Source organism: Panthera leo, chromosome C2 (assembly GCF_018350215.1).
Source record: "Panthera leo isolate Ple1 chromosome C2, P.leo_Ple1_pat1.1, whole genome shotgun sequence".
Taxonomy (NCBI): Eukaryota; Metazoa; Chordata; class Mammalia; order Carnivora; family Felidae; genus Panthera; species Panthera leo.
The window spans coordinates 94,665,130-94,681,844 of record NC_056687.1 but is presented as its reverse complement, the minus strand read 5'-3'; the positions used below and the strand labels follow the sequence as shown (position 1 = coordinate 94,681,844).

At 38.8% G+C, this 16,715-nt stretch overlaps 1 protein-coding gene across 8 annotated transcripts in view; it reads right to left on the bottom strand.

Annotated features, from left to right (window-relative positions):
• TNIK (TRAF2 and NCK interacting kinase) overlaps positions 1 to 16,715 on the bottom strand; it is a 442,546-nt gene that overhangs the window by 203,689 nt on the left and 222,142 nt on the right. Inside the window, exon 3 of one of the 8 annotated variants that reach the window (XM_042955223.1) lies at positions 12,403 to 12,578. The exons of 6 other annotated variants lie outside the window; for them this stretch is intronic. The gene's annotated coding sequence lies outside the window, so the exon portion shown is untranslated. Of the gene's footprint in view, positions 1 to 12,402; positions 13,087 to 16,715 lie in introns of those variants that run through there. One more of the 8 variants, XM_042955222.1, reaches the window with a different exon arrangement.

Genomic DNA, 16,715 nt, shown 5'->3' with positions numbered 1-16,715 from the left:
GGATGCTTACATGGGAAAGCCTGGGTTTTAACAAGAAAAGAGTGCATTTTACACAAAGGGAACCAAATAAAAATTTGGAAAAAACAACCTGGAAAAAAAAAAAAATCATAGGATGCCTTGAAAACACTTCCTTCCTCTGGCCTTTGAGAAACCAGAGCCAATGTCTTCCAAGTTGCAAATCGGTCCAGCTTAAGTTAAACTGGCTTCCTTCCGTTCTCCAAAGCAGATGATTATCATATTTGACTATTCTCACTCGGAGTCTGTTCAGAACAGCCTGGCCAGTGTAAAATCCAAAAACATTTCACTCTCAGATTGCTGTTTAAAATGCCTCTCTTATAATGAAAGGCCTGGACACAGCAAATGACATTTTTGGCTTTACTAGACTTTTTTTAGTGATGAGAAGCTGACACAGATAAAAATCTACGTTATATTTATTGGGATGCAGCTTTTTTTTTAAGGAGTACTAGAAAAAAAATATTATTCAGGGTGTAATTGAAAGGAGAGTTTGTGATCAAACCATCTTGGTGTTATAGCAGTATTCAGCCTCTGTGGCAGGGATGAGTCACTGTGTAAGAGCTAGTAAATACAGAATTGACATCTTGCTTAGAGGAGCCAAGGGATTCTCAGGATTCTCAGTCTGCTGGTGCTGGGCCGCTTTCTTCACCTGGCTTGGTTCAATACAGAATCAAAGGATTCCTGGCTCAGCAGGTTCTGAGGGAAAATGAGGGGCCAACCTCTTCCAAGAGGAGATAAGATTCATTCAAGAAGGACCATGGCAGGGCTGAGGAGCCTGAAATGAGAATCACATACTCCCAAGTCAAACACACCCCTTTCTCCATCTGAAATGTTCCAGTCATGGGAGATGGTCATTAGTTAGAAAATTCTTCTTTCAAGGCAAGTCTCCAAACTACAATGTGCTATCGTGACAGTAAAATGCTTAGTCTTCATCCTTCTGAAGGATACTGTTAGATATGTTGGCAGGAATTACCCTGCTCTCTGAGTAATTTTTCCATCCAATGACCACCCCCCCACCCTGCTCCTTGACTACAAATCCCCACTATTCTTGTTGTATTTGGGGTTGAGCCCAGTTCCACACTGAGGTCTCTTTCCCCCTAGTGCAAATAGTCCTGAATATAATCTCTTCTTACTTTGACTGCTGTCCAGTTCTGGTTTTCTCTGACACCAGTCCCCCAAACCTGAACATAAATTACTTTGGTGACTCCATGATTTCTGACCTTAAGGAAGTAGAGACCAGCTGTGGAAAGGAGCCAGGGTTTCTTTCCTTTTGGTGGAAGCTGAAAGGGGTGGTAATTGAGCGAGAAGATCTGGGTGGTATGCTATAAGAGGAGGTACTGGAGAGGCCAAAGATAGGAGCTCCAGGAAGGGGGACAGAGCATTGCAAGAGGAGAGAAGGAAAGGGACAAAATACCCTGTGCCGGTGACATTATAGCTGGCAGATTTCAGAAGTGCCCAGGAGCCAAAACAATGGCTGCTACATGGAGCGATACAAATATAAAGGCATGGCTGCATCACAGCATTTACACTTCCCGGAAGTATATGTGTCCCATGATAGAAAAACCATTTTACATTTTTTACTCGGAGTATTCAATTCATATTTGATATAGCTCACTCAAGTTACCAAAGTTTTCCTATTGACACCTCAATACAAAAATTTTCAGGATTATTCAAAGCTCATTTGTAAAGCCTCAAAAAATGTAATTAAAAGTACAAAATGGCTACATTTTGGCTTCTTGGAAAAAAAAATCAAACTATAATTTTTCTTACAATGAAAGAGTAATACTGTCTGTAATTTATTTGGAGAGAATGGAGTGCAATGCAGACATGCATATTAAACACTATTTCATTTCATCTGACTAAATGAATAAATACATTACACCATCCAGACACACAGTTGAAACATTTCCCTGAGTATTCTTTAAACACAATGTGCAAGATTGCAATGGCATCATGACTGATAAAAATGACAAAGACGCTGTTAATCAAGTAAATAAAAAACAGCAGCATGAATTATTTATGCCAATAATATTTGTAACCATACAAATTATATACTGATGTTATATTGGAGTGTTTAGTATTTCAGTGAACACACATCACACGATGTCCCCACCCCACCCCCGCCTCTATATTTAGTTTCCTTGAAGAGCTTGAATTCAGTGGTACCACTTAAAATGGAACCATGGGTACAATAGTAAATTTTTTTTTGGTTGTCTCAAAATGTGATTTCTCTCTTAATATGAAATTGTTACTCCACAGCTACTACAGCCACAGCTGGTATTCTTTGAGAGCTTCCTACATGAAAGACCACCAAACTGGCCTATACTGGGGAGACTGGACTTCCCTCTGCCTTTGTCTTCAGAGAGAAGGGGTGTACATGACGACCATGGTTCAAATGGTCTTCTCTCACCCCTATATTAGAGTAAAAACAATTTAAGGGAGCAGCAGCCAAAGCAAGTCTCCTAAGCCAGGGGCCACAAAAATTTTCTTTTGTAAATCTAAAATGTTATCCTAAAAATATCAGAGAACTTCTGAAATACTGAATATCTAGAAAGATTTTTCCTTCTTCATGTATGAGATCACTCGTCTACATGGATTCCTACATCTCAATAGAAAATGCTTTCATGATCACACACATATTCACACGTGCACGCAAACATTAAGCCATTCAATTCCTGCTTAGAAACTGCCAAGATCATTATTTTTTCCTTAGCTAACTCCATCTTGCCAAGTCTGGCAGGAGCTACTCAGGTACTTGCCACAGTTGGGTTGGGCACCCACCAAAGTGTGAGCTCTTCAAGGGTTAGGGGCACGTGGATCACAGTGGTACTCCTATAGCATCCACTGTTATTGAAAATATTGCTTGAGCATTAAATTGAAGTGAGTTATTAGTGAACAATGGAACCCCTCAGGAAAGAGCTAGAAGGTAGTACTACATCTACTTTCTCGAGATGTACTTCCCTGCTCACACAGAAGTGGAATACACATGGAATGCACCAGAGCGTGTCTGCCAACATGGGGATAAAAAGAGACCAAACTGAGAATGCCTGGTAACTTCAAAAACACCCACCCATCATCTCCTTAGTGAGACATCCCCACCTAAATATCCCAGCAGTCCAAATGATGCTCAACGTAAAACTCGTCTCTCATCTCCAACCTCCTTCCTCCAACTCTCTGTATGCCTTTCCACGTGTTCCTTTTACTCCTGAAATACCTTTCCCCAGTTTCGCCACCCTTCTCTAACTGCTGACTACTACCCAACTCTCTCCTGATGGGAAGTGGTGGTTCAGAGCACGGACTTAGGTTTGAATGCCACCTCTACCACTGCTTTGCTGGGTGATGCTTCATGCTCAGTGCCTCATTTTCTTCACCTACCTAATAGGGACAATAAAAGTTCCTGCTTTAGAGGGTTTTCAGGAAGGTTAAATGAGTTAACAGATGCAAAATGGTTACAGTGGAGTCTGGCACATAACAGGTGGGTTTTAAGTGATAGTTGTCATCCTTTCTGCTATTTTATCCACAGCTGGACTGCCTGCCTCCCCTATAAGCTGAATTGAGGAACTAGTTTTCACTCCTCTGAGTGCAGCACCTGATGCATGGCCAAGACTCACGCTGTGTGTGCAGAAGGGGTTGTGTTCTGGCTTTCCCTCAGGACAACCTTATCCTCTCTGTGTCTGGGTTCAAAACCTGTCTGCAAGTCTTGTAACAATCCTGCTTCTAAACATGTATCTTTCCTACTTGTGTCGCCAACTCTAATAGTTTGGGCATTAACTTTTCCATTCTTCTCACAATTTTCCTTCCTTCTTCATCCTTTTACACTGTTATCTGAATAATCTATCTAAGAGCCAACCTGATTATTTCTTTTAAAAAGACAGTAATTATTGGCTTCGCTCAGATCATCGACATCAAATTCAAGCTCCTCAGCCTAGCACTAAGATTTTTTTACGATAAGACGCTGACTTAATCTTTCCAGCATCATTGCCCGTGACCTACCCAATATACACCTCTAACTTGCTTTGCATTTCCTGTCTCCGACTCTGTGCTCAAGCTGGGCCTTCATCCTGGGAACACTGCTGTCCGTCTGGTATAATCTTACTCATTTCTCAAGATCAAAACCAAATACAATTTCCTCCATAAAAGTTCTTTTCAAATTAGTCTCTACCTCCCATCTAGTTCCAAGACACTCTTTATAGGAAGTCTGTTTTTATCAAAGTATTTGTGACTATTTTGACTTTAGTTAATTATAGATATTAAGTTCTTAGAAAACAGGGACTGGGACTTAATCATGTCTGTATCCAGAAATATGCCTAGAGCAGTATTCCACAAACTACTATATATAATATTTTAATTGAATTTAAGAGTATAAATTTAATTGATGCATAGGATGTTAGGACTTTTATCTGCTTATAAGCAAATTTAAATTTTTTAATTAATTAAGTTCCGATTAAGTTTCAGTTTCAGAATTACCCTTGAGTGTTAAATACTTACTTGAACCCCACTATTTGATTACAAGCCTCAAAGTCTCCCTTATATGCGCAGATGCATCTTTCGCAGAATAGGCGTGCCAAACATTTCCTGGATTTAATTGTTGAATTAAAAGTTTATGTGATTATAGCTGCCACCTGGTACTACAAGATGATACCAAGAGGAAAGTAAAGACCAACTAGGTCCCTTTACTCTTCCCCAGTTGCCATGAAAACACATGCATCACTTACAGAACTGACCTTGACTTTCCCCCATCCCACCCTACTGGACTCAGGACAGTGTTGGGATTGCCGAAGTTCTGCTACTGGGGGAATCTGTAGGGCAAGATGTGAGCACCAAGGGCTTCACTGACAGAGAAGGAAATGACAACGTCAATTTCTGGGGAAGTCCAGGACCCAGAAGCCAGGCCTTTAGCAGGTGGGAAAGGGATGGCCATATCTTATTCATGGGCTAGAGCTCTTCAGTTGTGAGTTGCTAGGGGACCTCTCCTAAGATCACATCCTACATGTGGAGACAGAGGGGAGCCAGGAACAACCCCTGAAGTGGCTATCCTCAGGCTGAGGAAGAAGAAGCCAGACAATTTCTTACTTTTTCCCTGAGTTTATTTAATCATTTAATTTCCTGTTGATTGTTGTTCTCTCCCAGCCTCTGCTAAAGGGTTCATTAGCCATGCCAGCCATCTCAAACCATGAACCACTGGGTAATAAGAAAAGTACCTAGTGGTGTGATGGTAAATGTTTAACAACTACCTCTCTAGGGGAAATGCCCCTACTACCTGCCAATCTCTGTGGTATAAGTGCTATCACCATGGCCAATTTCAAACTACCAATATGCTGTCAATTAGCTCAGAGTTGGGAAGAGACACACAGAATCAGCTCCAGGCAGTACCAACTGGCTTTGGAGTACTCTTCACCTCCTCCCCACAGGGAATTATTGTCAGCAAATATTCATTAAAGGAACTACACCAGCAAAAGATGCCGGAATGAGATTCTATTCTTATCATGGAAAGCAGTGTACCTTTATCACACATACCAAAATTCCAAGGAAAGAGGAAATTTGAGGTTAGAGGCAGCTGTGAATTAATACGAAAGCCTTCTAAGTCACCCACTTTTGTCTACACAACCTGAAAACACACAAAATTTGGTGAGACCGAGATTGGCCCGGTGTTCCAAAACCTGAAACATAGCTAGGCTACAATATGCTGTGTCCTTTTTGTTAGGTATGAACACGTATTTACAGCCAATCAAATGTAAACAAGTGACATGCAGTCCTTCCAGGCTTGGCCATAATAGCCTACCAATGTGGTCTCTGTCTCCCTCACCCAAGTCTTTTCTCTTTCACCAGCTTGATGCAGACAAGTACTACAAGAGAAATCAGAGTGAGTAACTTAAAGATGGCAGAGTCACAAAATGTAAGGAGACTGGGGGGGCGCCTGGGTGGCTCAGTCGGTTAAGCGGCCGACTTCGGCTCAGGTCATGATCTCCTGGTCCGTGAGTTCCAGCCCCGCGTCGGGCTCTGTGTTGACAGCTCAGAGCCTGGAGCCTGCTTCCGATTCTGTGTCTCCCTCTCTCTGACCCTCCCCCGTTCATGCTCTGTCTCTCTCTGTCTCAAAAATAAAATAAACGTTAAAAAAAATTTTTTTTAAATGTAAGGAGACCGGGTCTCTGAATCACTTCTTGAAGGAAAGTTCCTCTTCCTATAAGAAATACCTGGTTTGGACCTTACATTAACAAGAAATAAACTGCTATCATATATGAACTATCTAAGGGTTGGTTTGTTTTAACATTTGTTTTAGCAGCTAGTCTTAACTAGCACATTTGGCAGTATCTGCCATGCTCCTGTTTACCGGGGATCATGAGTATTCTGGAAAATATTTATCGTGGATACTCTGGAGAGGATCTTCCAGGCAAAGCAAGAGAAAAATTTAAAAGCAGATATTTAGAAATGAAACTTTCGGCTCCTCTTTCACAAAATGCACTCTATTCATTTTGATTTGGCTGCAGTTTGAGGTCCCACTAAGAATTTTTTTGTTGTCATTTTGTTTGTTTTTTAAAGAATGACTTTTAGACTAATAACTCTAGGTGAGAATAAGAAGGGGAAATTAGAAAAGATTTTGAGAAGGTCGACGGAATCAGAGCAATGATCCATGCCTTACTGATGACATTGTGCTTTCCCTATAATTTATACATTCATTGTATTGAATTTATATACATACATGTGTTCAGATACTGAGTGACAGCTAAACATTTATAAAACAACAATATATATTTTCACAAACTAGAACCCCCTTTCCAAACTTTTTAAAATTGCATTTTGAATATTGCCAAATCTTATTTTAAAAATCAGCTTATATTTATTTTGTGTAAAATCATTGGCACCACATAAGAGTCTACTCACCCAACTTAAATGTGTGCCATTTTGCACTAAAGTTATTATATATTTGTTCCATAGTAAATAAATACAATTATATTTGCATGGGGGTTGGTCTGACAACCTTAATATATTATCATAATATATTATGTATTATAATAATGTAATTAATATATTATAAATAGAAGATTATTAAAACGTATTATATTTTTACTATTTTCATAATCTATGTTACCTAGGGCACTAGCTCATCAGTGCCTTGACGGGCAGTGTTTGTGAGCCATCCACGTCTAAGCTACTCACATCTCTCACAGTGCCATCCTATAGTGGGCAGAACAGTGTAAGATGAATGAGTAAATACACTAAAAAAGTAATTTTTCAATGACTCATTTGGATTTTCATTAGCAGTAATTCCCTTTTAGAAGTTGACGAGTCCCTCTTTCCTTTTAAGTCCACACTTGGATGCGCATGATCAAGGTGGGCTGTCATAGCAAGCCATCTCCAGGAGGGGTCACCAGCATCCATTTATGGAGGCCAAATTTGAGTGCTAAATCACAGTACAAGGGTAGCCTGTAGTCAACCGAATTATGCATATTTCAGCTTGATAGCCATTGTCTCCCTTTTAACCATTCTCCTATTTCCCATTATATTTTGGTTTAATAAACACAATAGCATATTCTGTGTTCAGAGACCCTGCTATCCTAGAGAAAAGCATTTTGTCTAAATGGAAAGACCATCAGTCTGGACATGGTCACTTAGATGCTTTCCCATAACTGCATATATGTTCCAGATTTCTGAAGACCAGTCTAAACTAAGTTCCTGGAAGATACACAAGCACTTAGAAGCAATGATGCACGGTGGTCTCGTGGACACTTACTCAAACAGGGAATGTGACTGCAGAGCAAGGATTAGCCCATACTCACACACAAGGTAATGGGTTCAAGTGGAATTAGATGGAGCCTCAATTTGCATGTGTCATGCCACCATCAGGACTTCATCTGGGAAACCTTATGAAAATTTTGGGTCTGACCATTCTTCGAGCTTATAGGAAGGCTTAGAAAATGACTCTCAGTTTTATTTTTACTTTCTTTATCCTTGGTTTTTGTTTTGTTTTAGACAGAGACTGTGAGCAAGGGGGGCACAGAGAGAATCTTATGCAGGCTCCATGCTCAGCCTGCATGCAGGACTCAATCCCATAATGCTGGGATCATGATCTGAGCCAAAATCAACAGACACTGAACCACCCAGGTGCCCTATTCTTAGTTTAAAAAAAAAAGCAGAAGTTCACAACATTTTACTAAACTTTTAACCCTGGGAACCCCAAAACTTACCATTTTTGTATGTGTTGCAAAGCTTATTATTAAATTAAAATGTAATTGGAGCCTAAAGAAACCAGCATAGGAATGATGGAGACTTTCTGACAACAGACAATGAACCACAAAACCATTTGTTTTGTTTTCCCAGGAGGGAAATCAGAGCTAGAAGATCTGTGAATCAACAGCTTGATTTATTTTAAATTTTCATGAAGAAGCCTGGATATCAACAAGACATAAGTCTTCCTAAAGAGCTCTGCACAGACACCCCAAATATCTGATTTCTCTCCCTCATTTTGAAGAACAAACATTTATATCATGAGGGCTGGACAGAAAATGGGAGAGAGGAAGTGAGTTAGCAGCCTGTTTTCAACAACATCTTGTTCTGTGTTTAAGGTGAAATAAGCACCCAGGGCCCTGTGTCCCAGCCAGCTTGTTAGTATTCTTTAGCATGCAGGGAAAGTCCTTAGCAAAAGGGAAAGGCACACAAGAAACACGAAGTGTTCTCATTCAAATTGTCTGTAATTCTCAAGGGTGAATCTGGGACGTTTGGAATTTTCGGGACTGAAAAGCAAGATTCATTCTAACTTAACAAAATACAATTTATTGTCGAAGCTATGGATAAACTCAGTCTCTCTCTCAGGTTGCTTGTAGGGACTGAGGCCAAGGAAGAAGTGGAAATCATCTCAGAAGTGGCTGACAGGCATTGGCTGCCTAATGAATAAGGAGCTACCCTTCCAACCCCCTGAATCTCTGCCAAGCATCACACAACAGATGAGGAGGGAATTAAGAAGAAGGAAGTAGAAGGAATAATGTTATAATGTAAGATAGAAATATGGTCCTAGCATCCCGAGTTTCAATGAACTCTCACACAGATACAGGTTAAGTTGGCAGTGCAACCCACATACAGCTATAAAATGGACAGTAGTATAAAATAATCACTAATAACAACTCAAAATACAGGTGCAAAAATAATATTGTTACTTCCAATTGACCACACAAGTTGATCTTCTCTCCATCCACCAAGCCCACTAAAATGAGAGTTAAAAGATTAAAAATGGTGTAAATCTACATTTTTTTTAAATGCAAGAGCCCTGAGAAGGTAAGAGATTCAAGCCAGAAAGAAAATGGAAGGGTGATAATCAAACATGGCAGAAGAGTAGTCTCTAATATGAAAATCCACGAAAAAGATTCGACTGATATTGCAGAATTTGGCAACACTTGGGATTCCTTGTAGAACAAAGGATAAGAGTAAGATATAAGCCAGGAAAAAGAATTTGAAAGGTTGTATACAGAGCAACCAACCACTTATGTGTACCATGTGCCTCCTCCATCCTGCCAACTAACATTCTCTTTCTTTCATCTCCCCCTCTCCCTTCCCTCCATCATCCTAGAACCTGCCTCTCCACAATATAAATAAATATATAAATTTGTAGCAATCTTCTGTAAAGAAATCGAAAGTCTCCACAAAAGAAAGATTCCACATTCAGACCCCAAACCACTCAACTATCGTAAAACTAAGCCCACACAGTGAGTCACAAAACAGCTGGTTAATGGCCTGGATCTTAATTATGAATGGTCATTTATGGGTTACCAGACAAATAAGGAAAATCTTCAACAAAAAAGAGCACAAGCAAGATTTTTAAAGAGGGGAATGGTTCTGGAGGAAATACAAATAAAACAGGCAATAGAAAAGAAATATCACCTATCCCAGAAGGAGTCAACAACCATAAAACAAGAAGAGAATGCCATAGAAAAGGAAGAATGAGTAAGCAAGAAAAAGTCCTGGTAATTGAAAATTCTTTTTTTCAAATTAAATAAATGAAAAATCAGGAAATATTCTCATTTCTCAAAAAATTATGACAGTTTTAGAATATGAGTTCATCACAACATGTGCCTTTGTATAAAGAGAAGGAAAAAGAAAAACTTGTCCTCTACAAAGGAATAGGAATCAGACAGGAAGGAGAATCAGACTTTTCACGAGCAAGCATGGAAGACTGAAGACAAAGGAAACCTCTACTGCCAAGTTCCCCTTTCACTCTGCCACATTCTAAACACCCTCCTCCCAATCTCTAACAATGTAGCCAGAAGGAAATAACATCCATCCTTGAACTCTATATTCAACTTAATCATCAATCCAAAATGAGAATAAAATCATTTTCAAACATTCAAAGACTCAGAAAAGTTAGTCCCTCCAACTAGACCCTCTATCTTAGGAAGATAACTGAAGATAGATACAACCAAAATTTAAGGAGTGGCCAGAGAATGGAGACAGGATGATTTGGAAGAACCAGCTGATCCCAAGCAGCGAATTCCCAGAGGGATGGGGGACAGTGGGCCTGTATGCTGGGCTGGAGGGTCTTGGGAAAGGGCACATACAATGAACATAGACCATGATGGGAATGCCTGGGTGGCTTAGTCAGTCGAAACTGGCTCTCGGTTTCGGCTCAGGTCATGATCTCATGGTTTGTGAGATCAAGCCTTGTGTCAGGCTCTGTGTTTATAGTGCATGCTTGCTTGGGATTCCCTCTCTCCCTCTCTCTCTGCTTGCCCCCCACCCTGAAAATAAATAAATAAACTTAAAAAAAAAAAGGACCATGATGAAACAGGCCAAGGATATGACATTCAGATTACTGTATCTCTTTAAAAAACAAAACAAGTATCTGTAGTATCTTTTAATGCCCAGCTGCTGAGTCTTTGGCCCAGAATGCCTAGTGCTTGTGTTAGTGGATGTCAATAAGCTTCATTCTTTTTTTTTTTTTTTTTAATTTTTTTTTTTTAACGTTTATTTATTTTTGAGACAGAGAGAGACAGAGCATGAACGGGGGAGGGTCAGAGAGAGGGAGACACAGAATCTGAAACAGGCTCCAGGCTCCGAGCTGTCAGCACAGAGCCCAATGCGGGGCTTGAACTCACTGACCTGTGAGATCATGACCTGAGCCGAAGTCGGCCGCTTAACCGACTGAGCCACCCAGGGGCCCCAATAAGCTTCATTCTAATATCCACATCGACATACAGGCAGAAATTCATTTTTATGTGAGCATGCGAAGGCTGCTCTTTTTTGACAGGTAACATCCAGCATTTAGCAATAAAAATACAAGGGCTGAGGTTTTACTGTCATCAGAAAGGTCAGGAGAATTACAATGTAATGACAGACTCTTTACATCACTATATACTGGAGACAGGGATAGTGTATTGCACCTTTTACATGCCCAAAGAAGGAAAATATTAGACACTGACTCCTGGAGCACATCTGTTCCCATTGAGTGAGCTGTCCTTGTAAGAGAGAGGGGCAGCCCCAACTTAGAAAGTGACTCATCTCTAAAACTCAAGTTGACTACAGATAACATTTTCCTGGAAAGCCAGTGTTTACAAATCAGGGATCAGTGAACTTTTTCTGTAAAGGGTTAGATAGTAAATATTTTAGGCTTTGTGGGCTGTTGCAACTACTGAACTCTGCTGTTGTAGCAGAAAGCAGGCATAGACAATATGTAAACAGATAGGTTTGTGACTGTGTTCCAATAAAACTTTATTTAAAAAAACAGACTGTGAACTGGATTTAGTTTGTCAACACCTGTTATAAGTGAACATTCATTTCCCAGCCCAACTCACAAAAATATTTATCTTGTAAGTTGTTGATACCTTGTAAATTTACAACAATACTATTGTCTTTAAAATTTATTAATTTTGATAAGTCAAAATAACGCAAGTACATATCTAAAAGCAACTGCTTGTTTCCCTTTTAGCTGTTTCTTCTGGGTGTTGCCTTCAAATCTCAACGTAATAGGCTTTTATTGTTGTTTCCTAATTTATTAGTTTTAGACATCTGTTGACTTTCTGCTAAGATAGAGAATTTAGTTCATGATTCTCTCAAGTGCCCATTCCTCCATATCTGCAACATAATTATATTGTTATTTTTGTTTCTCTACTTGTTACTGAAATAACTATTCATAGCGAAAAGTTCACTTCTTAAATAGACAGCTTGATGAATTTTCACCAATAGTATCTTTTAGATTCCCTTCTTTGTAAAATTAAGATTTTAGCATTCCTGCTCTTCCTACCTCTTTTTATTTTTGTATAACGAGGCTCATAATATTTGATTCTGTTATATAACTGCACTTAAATCTTTGGTGCTTTATGGAAAGCTTGATTCTGAAAATTGAAAAGCAAATAATATTAGTATTTGTAACTTAGTATTTCCAATGGAGCTAATGCTCACTGTGGCTCAATTTTCTTGTTTGTATATTTTCATTTTCACGGAATTTCCAAATGCCATTCTTTTCCCGGCCCAGTTGGTGTTTTAGTCACAAGTTCAATTTTTGTCACTCTTCCATTATGTTCACATTCTCATCATGGTCCTTCAAACTGTCATATTACCTGGAGGTAAATCTAACTCTGGGAAGAGGAAATAAGAATAGACATAATGGTCTGTTAAGGAGTCAAAACAAAAAAAAAGCACTATTCCTCCTAAATTACACAGGCTGATTTTGCTAAATTGTGTATTCAGAATGAACATTAAACAATCATAGTATTTACTAGTTCATAGGAGGTCTTTCCACACAGAACCCCATTTGACCTTCAAAAGAACTTAGCTTGTGACAAAACCCTTTATTCCACATCAAGGATTCTCAATGGGTATAATGGTAGAATGTGTAGGTTTCATGTCCCTTGGAATTGTATCAAAATTTCAGGGTGGAGGAAGCCCTTTGAAATTGCACTTGCTCAAGTTAGTGAGAAACATTACTGCACTGATTAGAATCAGTTGCACACCTCAGGTATATTGATGAGGATAACATAATTCTCCTCTTCAGGGGGAAAAAAGACTCCCATCAGCATCTCATAATTCTTAATATTTGGATGAAAGTTTATATATAGGCATTAATGGACAAAACTGTGTGTAACTAACAAAAACAAAGTATAAGCACATTTTGCAAGAAAATTTACTACCTCTGTACTTCTGGCTTTAAATAAACATTAAAAAACCTCATTTGAAGGTATCTATTAAGACATATTTTTAATAGAAGACCCCTAGATATATATACAGTATTTGTAGCTTGTCTTTTTTCACTTACTTTATTATCAAATCTTCAATGTCCATAAACATAAATCTCTATTTTTAATATCTTCAACTAACATCCTTATGCATAGTTTAGGCATATGTCACATTGTTTCTAGAGTAGAACTCCTAGGTCAAAGGGCTTACACCTTTTTAGGACTTTTGATAACAGATCTCCTAACTGACCTGCCAAGAATTATCCAAATGGTCCTACCACTATGCCATATGATTGTGCGAGACGCCCACCCCTTTGCCAGGTCTAGCTAGCATTCATTTCCATGATTGCTGTCTTAATGACTCTTTAACAAGTTCATGATTTGGTAGGGCTCTGTTTGAGCTGCTCTATCCAAGGTAACTGTTAAGTGGACTTAACATCTTTGACAACAGCAACAGCAATGATGGTGGTGGTGATGATAAAGGGGCTCTTTTATTATCATCTCATTTTACAGATGAGGCAACTAAGCTACAGAGAGACTGTGTAAATTGCCCAAGCTTACAAAGTCAATAAGAGGTAGAATTAGGATTCAAACCCCTGCAGTCTGGTTCTAGAGTCCTTCAGAATTAATCTTGCCTCTTCACATATCAATACATACTTGCTAATAGTCCATCCACCATAAGGAAAAAAGACAAACTAGAAAGATCACCAACCATCCCCCCACCTTGGGAATATAGTTATTGTTTATTCAGTTTTACAGATGTGAGCTTACTTAAATACAATTAGTCAAGTACTTTCCCATCTGGAATCTGTTCTCTTTTAAAATCAGAACCCATGCCCTGCCTATATACAGGGCACTCCTGGATACACAGCACTCGTGAATGGACAGGCACTGTTTCTGTTTATTCCACCAGTTAATCCACCAATCCTTTGGCCTTGCACCAATTAGATGGCCTTAACCTTGCCCAGTATCCAGATAATTACGTGAAACTTCCACTGAATCAATTCTCACAAATGCTGTGGTTCTATCTGATCACTGCAGATGAGACTTTCTGAACAGGATAACAGAATCTTGAGTTTTAAGATGCAATTGAACATCATGTGCAAAGGCCCTGGATTCCAGGATCCACACTTTAGGAGCTGTGTGCTCTTGGACCAGATGCTTAATCTTTGAACCTCATTTGTTTTTATCTGATAAGCACAGATAAAAATATTTACAGCTCATAGAGCTGATGTGAGTAAATGTGTATTAAAGGCTTAGCACTATGCCTGGCACAGAGTGAATTCTTGACAAATAGAAGTTGTTGTTATTCCTCTTGATCCCACCTTGAGAATTATGATGCTATACAATTCAAACTGTCTCTAAATTAAAAATTTCCTCCAAAAGAATAATTATTCAGAGATGTATCAAAAGATGAAACAAAAAACCATTCTTCACTTTAAAGGAATCAATATTAATTTATAATATTATAGAATGTTTTTAAGTTAATGTTTTATTTTTTAAATACTTTCTTATTTATTATTATTTTTAAGTTTTTATTTAAATCCAAGTTAGTTAACATAGTGCATAATAATGGTTTTAAGAGTAGAATTTAGTGATTTATCACTTACATATAACACCCAGTGCTCACCCCAGCAAGTGCCCTACCTTTTCTACATATCATAGCTATAGGCTTTAGGACTATGCTGTTACTAAAATTAGGGCTAATACTTTAATACTTGTTACACAGTAAATGTTAATTATCAACATTGATGTACTATTTATTAATATTGATATAGCTAATTAATAATTATAATTTTTAATACTGATACAATCTTATACAGTAATTACTACAATAACAACAGAGAAATCAATATTTCACGTTACAGTAACGCTGGCCATGATTCGAAGAATAACCTGACAACATCTAGGGCAGGCAATAAAACAGACAGTGCTGGGAACCTCCTGAATAAACAGCCTCAGCCACAGTTCCAGGAAGTACCCCATATAAGTGCCCCAATGTCCTTAGAGAATGGAGTAGCATTCAACACAAATAGTTCCTATTATTAGTGGGAAATATAATAGTCTCATTAAATTGAGATAGACTAGACCTAGTCCCCAAATTTCGCTTGGATGGGAGCTACTTTCTGTTTCTCTTGGGGCTTAAAAAAAAATAACAGGACCTTAAAAGTGAAACACTGGAATAGAGAGGGAGGAAAAGTGGGAGGCAGCCTCCCTTGGCCTTTCTCATATGAAAAATCTGACACTAGCAAAGAGGAAGGGCATTGCACCGAAAACAGGTTTTGACCACATTAGATCACAACTAGACATTTCCTTGGGTAGCAAAGTGTAAAAGAACCTTGCTTTTAAGCCAGATAGATATGGGCTCAAATTCTGGTGCTGCTACTTACCAGCTGTTAAGTCATAAACAAGTTACTTATCTTCTTTTAGTCTCAGCTTGTTAACCTATAAAATGGGGATTGTGGCAGAATTTCCCTCATAGGGTTCTTCTGAGGATTGAGTAAGGCAATGCACATAAAGTGCTTAACACAGTGCCAAAGGAGCTAGCAATACATTTTAAATATTATTAATATTTTTGATACATCAACAGTTAACACTAAAACTGCATCAAATATAATTATTTCGCTCTCTCACGCACACATACACATTTATATACATCTTAGCCCTCTGGATCTTGCTGTACCTTAGGGTCAATGAGGGCAATGTCAGCTGCCATTACATAGTAATTTAAAAACTTTGATTGTGTGAAATGGCACACTGCGCCCACTCATAGGGCAGACCTGAGATGTAATCTCGAGAATGACTGTCAGGGCTACAAGCCATCATCCAGGCCATCAGTGGTGTCTTCAATTCGGGTATAGGTTAAAATCGTTGGTTATCATCGAAACATTCTCCTCACAGCATCAGGCCAAGATCCCCATCCCAGTGAATCACAAAGAAGAGAAGGAAGAGCCAGCAAGAGTATTTATAGGTCAGGGCCTTGGTGCAGGGCTAAATTTATTTTCCTAACGACCATCCCTGCCAAAGGAACTATCTGTGGATTCTCCTAACGGTATCTTGAAGCTTTTCAAAATAACAAATGAAATTGAAAAGAAAAATGGAGGTATCGTATCAGTTATACCGAACAAATGATGTCAAAACCTCACAAAAGAAATTGAAACTACTTTCTTTAAAATTCAAAGCAGGAATTTAGAATGTAAAACTCCAAGAGAGAGAAAGGAGAGGATTGGAAACAACAGGAGGGCCCAGAACCTTAATCTTATAACAAACCTAGGCAATTGTTTGTTCTAACAGTAGAATGAGGTTAGTGCCCAGCCCGTGGCACCTGTAGAAGGAAAGTGAAACCCTGGCACATACAGGCCTCACACCACCTTTCTATGCAAACTCTTATTAAGAAGAAAGCAGTGGCCTTTATAAAGGAATCACTTTATTAAAATGGTATAAACTAGACATCTTTCATAGTTTCTTGTGGAGGAGAGGGGAAGGAAGCTAAATTTTAGACTAACTTTTAAAAAATCTCATGTAATGTTAACAACTGAC